At 29.3% G+C, this 18,613-nt stretch overlaps 1 protein-coding gene across 1 annotated transcript in view; it reads left to right on the forward strand.

The window, feature by feature from the left end:
- Positions 1-18,613, forward strand: part of LOC129987761 (uncharacterized) — a 185,002-nt gene that overhangs the window by 23,239 nt on the left and 143,150 nt on the right. The window lies entirely within an intron of this gene.

The following is an 18,613-nucleotide window of genomic DNA, read 5'->3' on the forward strand; positions in this document are numbered from 1 at the left end:
AAATGAGTAATCCTCTAACGCGACAGACGGTAAAAAAAGAAATAAATATGCAGATGGAAAACTGACATTTCTTACATTTTGGCAGCGATGAAATAAACACGAAAAATCGCGAGAATTTGCATGATATTCGTTGCCGGTAAAAATAATAATAAAAAAAAATAACGTTAATCTCGGAAACAGAAGTTTATTCACAAGATGGGAAATATCAGAATAAATTTTAAATCATATGATATTGTTAAAATTTTATTCTTTAAAATATATATATATATATATATATATATATATAATTTTGAGAAGTAGGAAAATATATATTAGATATTTAATATTTTTGGTCGTGCAGTTTTTTTACACACACACACACACTCACACACAAATTAAATTAATGTAAAATGGAGTCCTTCTTATTTTTGATATTATTTTCACTACTCAATTATTTGCTGTTCCTGATTTTATCGTTTTTTTTTTCAAATACTGAGAAATTACTTGATATTTTAGAAAAAAATTGCTAACTAGTTTCATTATTTTTTCATTGGTAATTTGAAAATAAATTTTGATAGAATTACTTTTTTTTATATTTAATTTATTTATTAATTTATTAATAAATAATTTATTTTATATTTAATTTAGTTATTAATTAATTTATTTAGTTTGATTTTGCATGCTATAAAGGGTAATATTTCAGTTCAATGAAGACATTAACTTTCATGTCATTTTCTAGATGAGTACAAAAGAGATAAGTTATGCAATTTTAGGTTATGAAACTGTGTAAGTAAGTAAGTGTAAGTATTACTGTATAAGCCTATACAGTAATAAAATTTATATGGCTCCACTCAATATATAATAGCTTGTAAAATTGAATCTTCAGCCATGCTACAAATTAAAAATAAATTCTGACCATGATTACGGCTTGAAATTTATTTGTGATTGAAATGGATAGAGATAAAACCAGAGATATCAAGTTTAATTTACTTATATTAACGTCCCGTTTTAAAGCAACACTAGGGTCATTTTGAGACGAACCTTGTAATTTTAAACCGCGGTCAGATGACGAGGACGATACCTGTTCAGAGATATTAAAATTAATTGCATAGAAACGATTTTCTTGAACGAACATATTGATTCTTATTTCAATAATATTTGTTATTTTGTATAAATTTCCAATTTTTACAAAAGCATAATTATATTTTTTAGAATATATGTTTATAATTCACTATAATTGCCTCTCGTCGACGAAAAATTAAGAATTTCATCAGCAAAGCTCTTAACTATTTTGTAAGTGAAGAGGTGAGGTTCAAGGAATATGATAACGTAGATTCCGTCCAAAAACTATTATATTACAGTAAACAGTTGAAAAAAGCGAATTTTATCGGAATATACAGATGAAAAACTACAGCTAAAACAATCGAACAACAACAATTGATTAAACATTTGACCATTCATCTTGCAATGTGTAATGTGTAGCAATATAAGTGAAATAATTAATCTGATGTTCTCATTTCGCTGACAGTTTTGTCGTTAGACTCAGCTCGAAGGATGGAATTTCGTTTGTATTATTACTTCCATTGATCATTCTGATCAATTGTTTATGGGTTATTAGTGAAAATCAGATTATAGTATTATGCAAAAGAATAATGATAGGTTATTATAAAGAATGCATGGTCATCTTTTGTCTTCTTTCGTTTGATTCATATTTTTTCAACACTTAAGAAAAGAAGCGTCATTTCATTCACCCAGGCGTTATTCTTTTTCATTTTCTTGACAAATTCATTTGAAAAAGTTTCTACTTTATTGCATTTTATTTGGATGAATTATAAAATATATAAACCATTTTAACGACTGATTCGATTTAGCATAAATAATAGGAGGTTGTATGGTTGTAAATAAGTTGTGATCAAATGATTATCTTTTCTTTTATATTTTTTTTTGTCAATTTACATCATACGTAGATTTCGTGCTTTTAAATAAAAAAAGGGCGAATTCCTCTTTTAAGAGCTCATCTCATTGCATGCAACTTCAATGGAAACCTCGTTTATACGGTTTGAAATGTTGTGTCAATAATGAACGGATTTCTTGTTATTTCAACTTGACTGAAATATTGAATGGAGATATTGTGACGCATTGATTTTATAAGTTAAAGGGGATTTTATTTTCTTCAATTCTCATATTTAGAAATTCTAATTGAGATTATTTTTGAATTCTTATCATTAAATTTTAGCCTGTAATTTATGTTTTCTAATAAAGTATATTTTAATATTACCTTTTAACAAGTATCAAACTTATGAAATAACTTTCTTAAGTAATCTAAATAATAAAAATATTAGCACAAATGAATGCCTTTAAATATTATGTATTAAAATCCTTACTTTTGAAAGAACTTAAAATGTAATCAGAAGTTGAAAAATAAAAACTCTTAGTTAAAAAAAAGGTTAATATAGAAACTTATGACAAAAAGTTTCCAAAACAGTATAGAAATTCAGTTTCATTATATAAATTTATTTCCAAAATATATTTCTGAATTGAAAACATTTGGTAGTTATAATCTAGTTTTTATTAACAAAATTAGTGAAAATACCAAGTCAATAAAGCAAAATGAATAAAAATAGAAACAAAAAAGAAATTAAGAATCCGGCCTGAAGACTTTGTTTTGTTTCAGAAATAAGATTTATTTGAAATTTCATAATTGTTTCTAGTTTTTATTAAGATGAAGTAAATTCATCATAGATAAATATTTATTTATTTTACAAAATTAAAAGTAATAATTGTTTGATACTTTAACGAACAATCCAAATGTGATTTTGTGAAGGTCTTTAACATTCGATTTAATTTATGTTATTTCATACTGTGTCTAATTAATTAACAAAGTTTCATTCAAATAGCATAAACTACCATTCACTAGTCAAATTTCATAATAAATTAATAATTATTTTCGTTTGTTTCGGCTATTACTTTATTTAGTTTTTGTTTTAAATAATAATGTGAGAACTTCTTTTGTACATCAGTGAGGAACATTTAATTTGAAATTATGCTCTTGATTCTTAATTTTCTGTTATTGCTCTTCGTTGCATTGGCCATTTCTTAATGTCCCGATACCACAAATAGTTAATTATAGCAAATAGTTATTTCCATTAATCGATTTAGCTATTAAATTCTTAATTACATTTAGATATTAGGTGCTTGCATATATTTTAATCATTTTTTTCACTTTAAAAAGACATTTATTGTGAAAATTTTATACAATATATATAAAATATATATCAATTAAAATATTATCCGCCATTTTCTACAATTTTTTTTCATTTTCGTCCACTAAGTCTTGTAATTGATTGTCTTCGAATTTCTTTGGTTCTCCAGACTGTTCTTTGTCATTGACATCGAAATCACCACTCTTAAATCCCTGAAACCAAAACCGACACTTGGGATATGACGGAGCAGTATCACCATAAGTTTCTAAAAGTGTCTGATGGGCTTCGGCAGCAGATTTCTTCAAATAAAACAAAAAAAAAGCAATGGCTGTCGGAAATGCAATTTGGAGCTTTCTATGATTGGTGTCTTTATACACAAAATAACTCAATAATACTAAATGAAACACTTTCAAAACGATAACAATAAAGTATTAATAAGCTGGTAAAACCCAAAACCATTATCGTTTATATAGATACTTCGCATGTTTACCAATAGATGTCGCTGATTAAAATACATGCTCATAAATATAAAATTAATTATTGTGTGTTATTTTGAAATTAAATTAGGGAGAAAATGTTCGTTCCACCCCTCAAGGGAAAATTTCTGAAACTGCCCCTACTCATCTCTTCCAATTCGCCACAAATATATCAATTTCAAAGATCCAACACGAATCCTTTTATCCAATGAATTCTACTCACGTATCACAGCAATCTGGTGGAGAACGTCTGCTGCGTTTTGATTTACTAGAAATTACTTTTTTCCCTTGTTTGTTTGACTTTACTTCTTTCCGATTATTCATTTAAAAATTCGAATTGAAATCTAATTTAATGTTCCGAAATAAAATATTCGACTGTAAGTGATCAGCAGAATATCAAAATGGGGGAAATTTCTAAACTGAAGCAAAGAAAAATAAATCAGAAAATGAGATTTTTTTGAACTTTTAGAAACGTTTCGCCTTCTGACCATTTACATAATAAAAGCAAGATAATGTAAATTAATTGTATTCAAAGGAATTATGATGATAAACTCCAATCATTTATTTGAATTCGAAAAACACTTTTTATGAATAAAATGAAAAATGGGGGGGGGGATTCAGAATCTAATTTCAAAGAATACAAAGAAATCTAAACAGATATATGTAGAATAATATATTATTTATATATATATATATATTTGCATTTTTAAGTTCGTTTTAATCCAACCATGGAAGGCATACTTTATTTACAAGAGGCGCAGACAAGACACGTCCGCTCACAGCGCAGACAAAAGCAGGAGAAGGTAAAAGAGAGAGAAATTAATTATCCCTGGTCTTATATATCATGAGATTTTGAAAAGATTTCTCTACACGTGCCGATTTAGACAAGGGAAACATAGGGATATTTTAGAAGTATTTCCTTAGCTGCCAATTTTCTATCCCTTCACTCAGAGCGTGGGAACCGCTGACGAAAGCATTTTTATAAAGTTTCAGTTGAATTAATTAAATATAAAAAAAGAAATGGGATCAGGAAATAAGAGAATATTTTAGACTGACTTTGACATGGGCTAAATTAAACTGAAAGTTGGGAAATTAATTAAGTTTAAATTAGATATCAAAATATCATTATATATATATATATATGTCAATTTAAACCGGTTTTTTTTTTTTTTTTTTTTTTTTTTTTTTTTTTTTTTTGCTTATTTGTTTTTGCAGTTTTGCGCATTTGTTCAAATCTGTGTGGGTCTTTTTGGTTTAGTGTTATGTCCTCAGCTTTAAAGCAAAAAGATTGCAGATTCGAAACTGAATTCTGTCAAAGTCCCTCAATCCCGTACCGCCTGTCTGTGTGTTTGGTACATTCGGTCAAATAAATACCTGGATTTTTCATATTGTTTGTTATCTATAAAAGCTAAATTCAAAGAAAATAGGTCATTCAACTTGAAAGAATATACTCTTTAAAGATTTGGCAACTGCATTCACGAAAATGGGATCATCTACAAATCATCAACTTGCAGCCTGCAATTTTTCGACCCTTCTAGAGTGCCCTAAAATTTCTAAAATGTTAGACTAATCGGTAAATATATATAAACAAAAATAAAGATTTAATTTTTATTTAAATATATGATAATATAGCAAATAATTCACTCTGTAAACACTTTATTTCATTCATTCAAGTTTTTATTTCATTCGTTAATGTGGTATTATTGTCTGAAGAAAAATAAATGCTTTATTTTAAAGTTATTGTTAGAAATGATGAAATATGACAAAAATAAGAATTTAGAACGTATACTTTTATTTGTATGTTTAATTAGAAATTAAAAACAATAAAAGAATATTCTTAAGGCATATTGCTTAAAATTTTAAAAAAATAATGAATAAGTTGACTATTAATAATAATAAAATAAGCTGAAATTTAAAGGCTTTTGCAGATAGCTACAAAATAAAAGAAAGATGCTTATTTCTCAAACTTTCTTTTATAATTGAAATATAAATATCATAACGCATATCCAATTTTACGTCAAACTATTATATCATTTTTTTAAAAAAAATTTGAAAAATCACTTATTATAAAGAGCATTAAAAAAAAGAATAATTAATTTACCGAAACATTTTTAAGTTTTTGTTCCATTTTTTAAAAGAGGTATTTTATCAAAGTCTAGAGGCAGTGCATTATCCTTACACAAGGAGCTGTATTTTATTCAATGGCGTTTTATCTATTTAGCTCTATATAAATTAATATAAAATACACAATTAGACATAATAGCATGCATAACACAGAATTTTACTTCTGTATTTTATCGAGTAATTTAAAGTCTCGCAAGGCATTTTTACAACTGTAATCGGCATCTATTTGTCCCAAATAAAATTTCGTTTGGAATGCAAACAGAATAGAATTTGTCACATGGATCGGTTCTTTCTCCCTCATCTTCATATATATGTCAAAAGAAAAGAAAAATCTTAATCTATAATAACGTTGAAACGTTTAAATCTGTAATAATTAATGATAACGTATAATCTGTAATAACGTTTCTATCCCTAGCTAGAATTCGAGATTTAGTTCAAATTAGATCCCTAATTAGAGATTTTTTAAAAAAAAATCCTTACCTGAAAAACCCTTTTAAAGCTGATATGCCCCTCTCGCAAAGAAAACGAAAATCATGCTGTTTTCAAATCTTTTAGTTTTTGCTATATGTCTTTAAAACTTATGACATAAAAGAATAGGATTTGTAAGGTGATGTTTAAGATCTTGCTGTTTTGGTTATTATCGAATTTTTTGTAAATTTCAATTCAGAAAGTGCTTAACTTATGAACTGAGAAATTGATATATATATATATATATATATATATATATATATATATATATATATATATATATATATATATATATATGACTTTTATAAATTTAAGTATGCATAACTTTTGCCTTTTTTATTATTTTAAGGTAAATCAAGAATTATTGTAAAGTATTTATTATATATGAAAATACAATGAAAAAACGAAACTAACATTAGAAACTGAAAATTTTAATTCTTTATTCTCATCAACCATTTACTTAAAATCACAAAATGTTATATGTATTCAAGCTGTTTTAATCTGGATAACCTAGATATGTATTTGAAATTGAATGTTGCTATTTAAAAAATTGAGTTTGTGAAATTTATAGATGAAAAAATTTTTATGTAATTTTAATTTCGGTATAAGGAGCAGTGTTCGGATAATTTTTGATGAGCTGCGCACATTAAATCTGACATCATGGTTTTTTTTCCCTGATGTAGTGCAGGATTTTGGAGGAGTGTGAGCCCAAGTGCCATCCTCGTCATCAGATTGTGGTTCAAATTATGTTGTCATTTCTAAAATGGTCTTCTTGTTACTTCAAAGCCGGACGCTAAAACGTGCTAAATTACGTACAAGTTGGAACAAAAATACAAAAACTGTAACTGTCACGACTCAGTCGGGACATTTGCTTCCCTCGTTTCTACCTTCACATAACGAAATACATAATCCGTGGGAAACGTGATAACAGCATGATCTGTACTGCATTTACTCAAAACATATTAAAAGATTTCTCGAGAATAGTAAGGCAACAGCTTGCAGCTTCAGCACGAATCGAATTTTAACTGCGCTTTTATGCAAATTTGGAACATGATTCAGTGAGTATAGTAATTTGGAAATAGAGCATACGGAAATAAATAAAAATGCAGAGATCAAAGTAAAAATTATGCTGTAGCAAAGCAGCATTAGAAAAAAGCAGTTTTAAGCACAGTTTAATGTTATGTAGGATTTGAGATAAATTTTCATTGCAAATCAGCTTTGCGTTTCAAGTAAAACTAATTTGCATTTTCTCACTATTTCTATTACAAATCAAATTTTCTTTCCGATTTCAAAATGAGATCGTATGAAACATTTATCGGCAGAAAAGTGAATTCTATTCTGTTGAATACAGAAATTATTCTACTTATTGTTTAATATTCGGCCGCAAATGGGCACAGTTAAGCAATAAAAAAAGAGCTATCATTTTCTGGATTCATCTGAGAATTTGTATGAGAGAGAATTTTCCATATAAATTTGTAGACTGCTTGGGGACAGCAACGTTAAATTTCCTGATATATTTACTAAATCAGATCCATTTTCTGTTAAGCTTTATCATATGTAAATTTTTGTAAATATTTTGAACGTGAATTATGAATGATCTGTCAAGGGAAAAATTTCTAATTTGTAATGATTTTGAATTATATCCCTTGAATAGAAAGGCCGATGAATTTGATGGCAAATTTGTAAGAATTCTTTACTTATGGTGTTCGGTAAATATCATAATCTAAATCTGCTAATAGACATTTAGCAGACGTTTCTTTTCAGACATTTTATAACTGCTACCATTTTTATTTTGTTAAAATATTATTAAAAAGTAAAATCAAACGATTTTTTCTTCTATAAACATATTTTGTTAATATTATTTCATTTATTTTTTGTATAATAGCTGATGATCAATTGTAAACCTCCTGGAATCTGGCAATGTTTGTAAGAGACGCTGTTATGTTGAAAGAATAAACAAGCCGATGGAATGCTAAATTGCTTGGAGTATTATTTTAGTTTTAAGAATTTAAAATGCTCTGCAATCTATATTTTAAAGCTTAAGAAAACAGGTAGTTTTCTATAAAGCATGGAAAATATAGTATCAAAACCTGTGCCAAATTCCAACTCTTCTGGTTATTTCAGTTTTTTAGTTATCGTGTTGGTAGATATACAAATCTAATTCCAACTAAATAGAGTGTTTTCTCCCCGACTTTCTAACATTCTCTTACAAAATTTAGGGATTCTTCAAAATATCAAGGTCTAGTGTTTTAACAATTACAGTATTTTCACTTTATATACGAGGAAACAAATAGAAATCAATCAAAAGCTTAAAATAATTAAGTTGTTTTAATACTAGTTTAAAATAATTAAGTACCTTGATTTGCCAATGAGATATATATTAATATTTGTTCTTGAAAAAGGAATAAAATATTGTTATGAAAACTAATAAAATAGTTTATTCAGTAAAAACTGTAACTTTTTGCGCAACAGATTACATATAGTACAGTATTCAAATATAGAAAATGTAGCACCGAAATCTTTCTTTCAAAGATTTTGTGAAGTCTTTATAGCTCTATAGTTGAATATTTATATTTTGGAGTTTGCTCTTTACTCTCATTATATGTCCAAATTTTTTATCTCGGCTAAATAGTAAATAGAATCTCATATTAATGACAATTCTACACTTTTCAATGAACTAGAAAAATAATGGTGTAAATGACGGGAAATGGTGACTCATAGGATATCACTTACATCAATAAAACTGCTCGTTAAGAAAATCGGAAAAAAGGTTGTTGATGCGTTGGAATATATTATTCTTATTCCTACTTTTTACCTTGTACTTGGAGTAAGAATGATAAATCATTTAGATAAGAATGAATTGCTAAAAATAAGAATGATAAATCATTTGGATAAAAATGAATTGCTAAAAATAAGAATGATAAATCATTTGGATAAAAATAAATTGCTAAGAATAAGAATGATAAATCATTTGGATAAGTATAAATTATCATGAATAAGAATGATAAATCATTTGGATAAGAATAAATTATCATGAATAAGAATGATAAATCATTTGGATAAGAATAAATTATCATGAATAAGAATGATAAATCATTTGGATAAGAATAAATTATCATGAATAAGAATGATAAATCATTTGGATAAGAATAAATTATCATGAATAAGAATGATAAATCATTTGGATAAGAATAAATTATCATGAATAAGAATGATAAATCATTTGGATAAGAATAAATTATCATGAATAAGAATGATAAATCATTTGGATAAGAATAAATTATCATGAATAAGAATGATAAATCATTTGGATAAGAATAAATTATCATGAATAAGAAAGAATGAATTATCATGAATAAGAATGATAACTCATTTGGATAAGGATGAATTACTAGGAACAGGAATGATAAATCAATTGAATAAGAACAAATTACTAGAAATAGGAATGATAAATCGATTGAATAAGAAAGAATTATTAAGAAAAAGAATGATAAATCATTTGGATAAAAACAAATTACTAGGACTAAGAATGATAAATCATTTGAATAAGAACGAATTAGTAGGACTAAGAATGATAAATCATTTGAATAAGAATGAATGATAAGAATAGGAATGATAAATCACTTGGATAAGAACAAATTACTGGGAATAGGAATGATAAATAACTTGAATAAGGATGAATTATTAAGAATAAGAATGATAAATTATTTGGATAAGAACAAATTACTGGGAATAGGAATGATAAATAACTTGAATAAGGATGAATTATTAAGAATAAGAATGATAAATTATTTGGATAAGAATGAATTACTAGGACAAAGAATAATAAATCATTTGAATGAGAACGAATTACTAGGAATAGATATGATAAATCACTTGAATAAGTATGAAATAAGGAATAAAAATGATAAATCATTTTGGATAAGAATGAATTACTAGGATAAGAATGGAAGTAAGTCATTTAATGATATTATTATGCTTTTGTATTTTTATTTATCCACTGAATAGATAAAGAATGCCAGTATATTCGTTTGATGTTTTCATCTTTCATAGTAAAGATCTGATCATTTGCCAAGATAAAGGGTTCCACCACAGCTCAATGTGTTGAAGCAACTGAAGAGTTGATCATTCAATAAACCCGAATGCATCGTCAGGACGGGGTTTATATTTATAATTACTAAGGATATAAAATTATTTCAGAAACAATAATTGTTTCTTCGTGAAGCATTAAAATTTTATTAACCAGTTTTGTATTTAGAATACTAAAATCCTTTATTTACTGGAGTTAAAAAGCACAATTATTGCTTCCTACCGAAATATGTCAGCTAAATCTATTTAGCTTGTATTTCTCATTCTTTATGTCCTTTGCTTTCCGTCATAAAAGATTTCTGAAAATATTTGTCCTGGCGTTATATTATTTGTTTATTTCTCTCTAGATTTGTATGTTGTCAGATAAACAGTAGGAAGTATTAAAATTTCATAACTATAAACTTGAGAATTTCATTATATTAGAAAACATTGCAAATCTGATTTCGTAACTTGTAACTAACTAATAGTCATTACACTTGCAAAGTAGGAATTTCCAAAAATAATTTAATAAAATTAAAACTAATAAATCTTTATTTAATTTTCATGCCATAAACTATTTGCTTTTTAGTAAAAGACGTTAGTCTTCGACATGTTATTCAAAATAAAGATGGATATATGAATTCAGAAGCTTGGGGAGATTCAAATATCGAGATATTTTGGACACTTTATTAAATGTTGCTAAATAAGGCTGCATTGTATATACAGTACACTCTCGAGGTATCCGGTTCGCGACTATTTGGCTTCCGTACTAGCCGGCCAAGTTGGCCAAGTTTTAATTTATCATAATTAAAAGAGGAAGGCAAGGCGTGTATAAAGTCGTCTATTAAGAACATTTCAAAACCTAAAAATTGTAAGCTTTGACTCTTATCTTAGGGTTAACTTTTCATATCTGTTTAATCATTCATCAGAGTAAAATAAAATCAGTTTGAGCCAATTTTCTTTAGAATTCTTTCTTAATTCTTCCGTCTTTACGTTAATGTTTCATTTATGTTTTGTTATATTTAAATTGAGCATTACAGAATGGATGTTAAAATGTGAACAGTTTTATATGCTTTAACAATAAATTCTTGAAACGTGCAGTGCAGTATATAAACATTTATAAACTGCCATTACAGAGCCTTCCATTTTAACTCGATACGTTACCTGTAATTGCTGCTATGATTCACCGGACCGCGGCTGCGCTCATATATTGAGACTCTATTACTCAATGAGTACCCTAGTACCCCTAGTACTCAATGAGAAGTGAGAAAATATATATTATAACTGTGAGTCTCTGCATAAAAACTTTGTTTTCTGGTATTGGGGGACAAAGAAATGAGTACATAGAACTCCGGCCTATCTGGGTTTTTTTGTTATCCGGCCAGTCCTTCCGCCACATTAGGCCGGATATTCGGGTGTGTACTGTATGTGTAGAACATATTGGACTGAAAATTTCCAAAATAAAATGAAATAATTACATTAATTAATTAATATGGCTGAAAAAAATTACTATTAATATATTTTGCCCTAAATTGAATTCCATTGAACTATATTCCAATATACAAATGAATTCTCTTTGAATTTATTTTGGGATCCAATTTTTTTCTTACTTCAGTTCTATATAAAACAAATAGATTCACTCTTCATGTCAAATATTTGAAAAGAAAACGAGCCTGGTAGAAAAAAAGAAGAAACTTTCCAAATCAAAGCTTTTCAGATTTAATAAACATTTATTCACATCCGGCAGTAAGTGGAAACAGGAAAATGTATCCTAGAAGCTCTCAAGAACCGTTCGAATGATGGATCGGTTGCTTTTTATTTGAGAGATCAGTTTGATTCTAGACTCCATGTCGTTCCGCTCTTCCCTGCCTTTCTAAAAGCTAAATCAATGTGGTTTCCTAACTGTTACCACTGGCTTCTTTTACGTTTCGACTTTTTTCATCCTTTATTTTTTCAGAGTGAACAGCAATCCTAAATAATAGGTTTTCGGGACCGGGAGTACCGTTCGCGACTAAAAGGCTGGATTTCTGCTATCATTTTGGCGCCATGTCGCTCTATATCACCGCTAATCTTGGCATGTACCGATGCAGGATGAAACTTAAATCTCAGGCGTTTCGATCAAACAGAAATTTATAGCTTAACCCTTAAATACAGAGTGATGTAGATCTGCATTGTACTCTTAAAATCTCATATCTGTTTATGTAGAAACATCTGCATAGTATTTTAATTTCACCAAAAGTATTTTATCGTTTCCAAATGCAACTAGAATCTTTGACAGTTTATTTTTTTATCCTTGACAATTTTCAATGTTGAAAATTGTTTTCAAGAAAAATTGTTTTCAGATAGAAACATGGTGAGAGTAACAAATAATATTTATATTTTAGCATATACTGATAAATTTATGTAAAAAATGAAGCTTTTTTTTGTGATGTAAAAAAATACAATAATATGCAAAATTGGTTCTACATAAGCTCATTAAACCTAGAGGGTCATCTCATCCTTTACTGTCTATGGATATACAAAAGATGGCTTTGGTTTAACTTGAGATGTAAAATTCCAGTAAATGTATATAAAGGTATCACACGGTGGTGCTGTAGCAAATGCAATGTTCCTTTATGTTTAAATGCTAAAAATAACTCTTTCATAAAATTTCATGTTTTGAAATATAATGAGAAGTATTATTCATATTTGAAATATTATATTATATATTATATTATTATTTAAGAGTTAAAATAATATTGTTTAAGACTTAAAATACATACTCACAATACCAAATACATTCATAAATCGGGAGTGTTCTTCCTTTAACTTTCTTGTACAGGTAGCCATAAAAAAATATAAGGTTTAACATAAAATAAAATATTTTAGTTTGATTATTTGCTTATAATTATAAAGTGATTACAGTACCTTTCATTTAGGCACTTAGTATACCAGAAAGAAAGATTCTTGTTTCTATCATTGAGAAACGGACAATTACTCCATCCTTATCTTATTCTGCTTGCATTGAACTGAAAAAGGGCTCACTTACATCGAAAATGCTCCTCATCAGGTTTTAGATCATTTACAATAGGGACCATCCAATTATAAACTGAGGCATCATAATCATAAAGATATTTGCTATCTTATAACGATATAAATGACTATCTTATCAGAAGACATATCGATATATTTGCTATTATATGTCCGTTTAGATGGACTGTTAGCAATACCTCAGATTTGTTTGCCACAGACTAATTAACGGACGTTATTCTAAAAAATTTCATGAATATTGGCATTTTATAATTGCTTAGAATATAAAAAAATATTGTAATTTGTAACGCTAGTTACAAACTATCTAGTTTTTATTTAGATGTAAACAGTAACGTTATTAGATGTATACAGAATTTTATTAGATGTATAAACGTTAAAAATAAATAATAAAAGCTTGAAATTCCATGAACTAAAAAACTCTATGCTGAAATCAAAATTAATTATTTAAAAGGCATCGAAATAAATAATGATCCGCTACATAAAAAATGTAATAAAAAAAATGGCAAAAATTCAACAAAAAAAAATGCCGAAAGTAAATAGTTGTAAAATAACATACCATGGTTCACTGACCTTTGTCAAAATCTATCGTAAAAAACTCTAACTAAACTTGAAGGTTATGTGAACTATAACCAACGTAAACAACTAATTTTCATGCCGGCGTCCTGGCATAGGGGTAGCGCGTCTTCCCCGTGATCTGGGCGTCCCGGGTTCGAGTCCTGGTTTGGGCATGGTTGTTCTTCTGTTGTTCTATCTGTGAGATGTGTGAATGTGCCCTCCTGTAAAAAGGGGTTGTGCAAGCGAATGAGTGATGCGTGAGTGGCAAAGTCGTACTCTTGGCCCTAGTTGGCGCTGCTATAAAAAATAAGAGACGTTCCCCCTCAGGCTTAAATCGCTGTCTTCGTAACAGTGGGCTTGTCAGTGGCAAGTGCCATAAGAAACAAACAAACTAATTTTTATTCATGCTTACTTTTATTCCCTTACCAATAAATTATAACTGCACAGTAACATAACTTATATAACTGCATAGAATGATTATATAAGAAAAAGTACTTAGAGCGAACAGTATCCAGCGCAACAACAACCAAACAGTCTGATGTTCTGTCACCAATCCACTCATGGATGATGCCTTCCAACTCGAGAATAGTGTATTTTATGCAGGCTAATTAAATTTTTTATCTTTTACCTTGATTTCATGATAGTTAAGATTATCGTGCCCTAATCACCATTCAAAGCCTCTGTGGCGACTTAGAGAGGCAATAATTTCAAAAAAGGGAATTACTAGCACGTATTTCCTAATCGATGGGGATTTCAGTCAGTCTAGAAAAACTTGATCGTTTGACTATAGAATCGGTAAATCTCTGGGAACAATAATTAAAACTATATTATTATCTCTTAGTGTTTGGATTTTTTTTAATATTAAATTCGTGTCGTGAAGTGTTTGCTAAAATGTACGTGCTATAATAAAGAAATAAAAGGCAAAGAGGCTGATTTTTTTGACATACTCAACAACAGAAATGTGTATCTGAAACAGCGTCCATCTTCTTTACTTTGTAGAAATCTGAAAAATTCTTTCACTGATCCTCTTTTACAATCAACGAAACGGATCAATATTTTTTGCACTAATCTTACCTGATGATCAAAATAGTATTCCTTTTAAATCTACTGAATTATGAAGACTTATTAGTCGTAGCCATCATTGGTTATTTATAAGATATACATGTATACCGTATCTGTTCTTCTATTGTCCATTCAGAAACAACATCAGACTGTTTGGCTACCTTACTGTCGGGTCTAGTTTTCTTTTATCGCAAATAAATGCGAAAGGCAAGGCTTTGCATTGGCACCATTACCAAAGCATCGGAAGATGATATCTGCTACGATCCTCCTAAGTGTCGTGAGCAAAATACAAGCTATGGCAGCATTCTGCTCGTTGCTCATTGTTTCGTCTGAGTGAAACGAATCTCAATTGTTTCCGCTGTTCGTGATTATAACTGCACAGTACATACAGGATTCGTAATAAACTCTTGAAATACGCAGTGCCTATGTAAACATATATAAACTACCAGTACAGAGCCTTCTAATTTAACTCGACACGTTACCGGCAACTGCTTCTATGATTCACGGGCCGTGATCGCTGTCGCATTCTACGTGGCTTGAGATAAATGGAGTACTTAGTACTGCATAAGAAGTAAATATGTAAAGAGAAAATACGTATTATAAAAGTGAGTTTTGATATAAGCATTTCGTCTTCTGGTATTGGTGGGAAAAGAAAGGAGTTCAGAGAACTCATCCGGTCTATCCAGTTTTTTTGTTATATGACCTGCCCTTCTACCACATTAGACCAGATGCTGGGAAGTGTTACGGACGTGTTTATAACGTTTCAAAATGGCCCAAAAAAGAAAAAGTATGAAATAGCTTGAATAATTTGTTTTTCTCATAGTAACATTACAAAAAGAGGGGTAGGTAACATCCAAAAAATATTCTGCCAATTTTTTTTAATGTTTATACTGCCTTAATGAAACAAATCCTTACTAATTTCACAGAAATATAGCTTCAAATGAAGTTACTAGTCATCTACATTATCTTTGAGGAAATGTACTAAAAGTATAGAGCGGTGCCCACTCGAGGTGTAACATTAATACTAATTGTACTTAGTTGTCATTCGCGGAATTAATAAAAATTGAAATGGTTTGTAACAAAAATATCACATAATATTATAATTAATTGGGTTTTATATGTTTCTAAACTCAATTGCATCTTCATATTCTCCTTATTGTATTCTTTAGCATCGCAAAAACTATGTGAAAGCTCCCTGAACTATTGTAAGAGAAGAGAATCCTTTTTCGTGGAATAAATACATATCATCCTACTGTAGCGAATAGAGTATTTTATTAGATTTATCGAATGTATGAGCTTCTGTATCTTTAGATAAAATAGGAGACAACATATGCATCGATATTCAATTACTCTCGAACTCTACATCGAGAATCGTTTTCCCAGGAAAACCAATATTTTGAGGTGAATCGGTAATCGATGCAACCCTATGGGCAGTATTTGGTTCCACGAATAGTATTTGATTTGAGAAGTTCTTGAAAATATCTTTCTACGTTTTTTGAATAAAATCAGTCATATTTTTTTGTTGTTAACTGGAAGCCCTGCATGATTTTTTTAAAAATTATTACAGAAAGGTGACTACAATTTTACATAAAATGTGTTTGATTTGATATTTCAACATTTAACAGCCTGTTCCTTTAAAGCTAAATACGACATTAAAACTCCGTACTATAGTAAGTCCTTCATGGCGATTTTCATGTACAGAATGCTCAGATAAAAAGCGATGATGCCTTCATAATTTGAACCACAAGTTGCTTCTTTCATTTAAATCAGGATTTTCCAAGCTGTGGATTAAGACAAAATCTTGAATGAATTTTTGCATGTTTTGCAAGAATGTGTTGTATGGATAAAATTATACTTTCTATTTTTGTTTTCATTGCAAAAGTATGCACTATGGTTATTTTGGGACGGACCTCGTCATTTTGAGCCGCGATCAGATGACGAGGACGACATCTTAGCTGGCAGCCCCCTCTCCACACCACACTAGCGGGAGACCGTTTGGCATGACGGATTTAACGTACAACAGACCCCCTTACACGACGGTTCTTTGGTGGAATCGAGTCTCGAACCTGAAAACCTCCACCTCACAAGCCGAGACATTACCACCAGGCCACCACGGCCCCAACAGTAATTAGGGATTTGCAGTTAATATTGTTGCTGACGGCGACTTATTGGATTAATTTACCAATTTTTTCGTACCCTTTTGAGACATAGAAAGTAATATGGAGGACAAATGCACAGTTTTGAGTCTCTCTTCAACTGAACATGACGATTCTCATAAGGGTAGTTTTATTTTCAAACACGATGAAAGTAAAAGAAATTCGAGATTTATAGTCATTTTTTCTCCTAATAATCCGCCGTAAACGGTCCAAAATGCTGAATATCATAAATTATATGCAATAAACATTTGGCTGGAAAGAGATTCATGGTTATAAAGTTGAATAGTATATTGATCTGTTGCAATATACGTCGTCATCTCGACTCTCCTTTAAAACAGTCAAAGATTTACACATGCAACAAGAACTATATCCTTAGACTTATTGCAATACTAACTAAGTTTTGTCTCGACTGCCAAATTTAAAATCAAATTTCATATTAATATGCTGCGCTTTCTGAAAACAAAGCAAGATATTTTTAGCTAGCTCAATGAATCACTTCTAACTAATTTTACAAACGATTGGAGCTATATGCAGAGTTAAAACACAAGCCGATTGTATCGGAGAAGATTTGTTTCATAGTCATAATACGCTTACCCTTGACTTGCCAGTTGTACCGCTAAAAATAAACAAACCTGTCATTTTTTCAACAACATTTTGCATGTCATGGAGAAAGTTTAAGGTTTACGTTCTGAAAGGAAGAATATTGACTTTCTTATTTATTTCATATTTTAGACAACAACATAACATTGTGACACAACATTTGTACATACAGTAACATCTTTATTAAAAAAACATGCGAGAAAATTTTTTCAAGACCACGCCCACTGGTTTCACTCTACAGTGAAACACAAAACACGCTATATAGTAATAGCATACGGGAAAAGACCCTGCCGCTAATAACAACCGCAAAAACGTTTATTCACAGAGATCCTGGGTTTGAGACTACTACTGCAGAGCGTTTTCTTCTTAATCAGAAACTCGCGAGATCTAGACCCTGATTGAAGAGTATATATTTTCAAGCCAGAGATTTATGACAATAATGACAGAATTTCTGCTTCCGAACTAGAAGATCGTGGGATCGAGATCTGGACGTCAGAGTTTTGCCGGATACTGACAGAAACGAGACTCTGCCGGAACGGTTTCGTCATAGATCGAGCACCAAGTATCCATTCTCTGTAGTGGTTAGGAAATTCGGAGCGTGTGATTTCAGCATAGATATCGCTACAATTTTAAAATAACGAGTAGAGATGCATAATCCACGATTTTTTGAATAACAAATAATATTGCTATTGTTTTTTTAAATATGCGTTCCAAATATCTGTTATTTCAATCATATTATTAATTAAAAATTATTAGTATTAAATATGAAATTTATTAATTGTAATTAATACTTAATTTACTAATTTAAGTAACTTGTGATTGAATTAATTTATCTGTTTCAGCTTACTTCTTAAATTTTATTTTTTTTCTCAAAACCATTTATTTAATTTAT

The sequence above is a fragment of the Argiope bruennichi genome, chromosome 10 (assembly GCF_947563725.1).
Source record: "Argiope bruennichi chromosome 10, qqArgBrue1.1, whole genome shotgun sequence".
Lineage (NCBI taxonomy): Eukaryota > Metazoa > Arthropoda > Arachnida > Araneae > Araneidae > Argiope > Argiope bruennichi.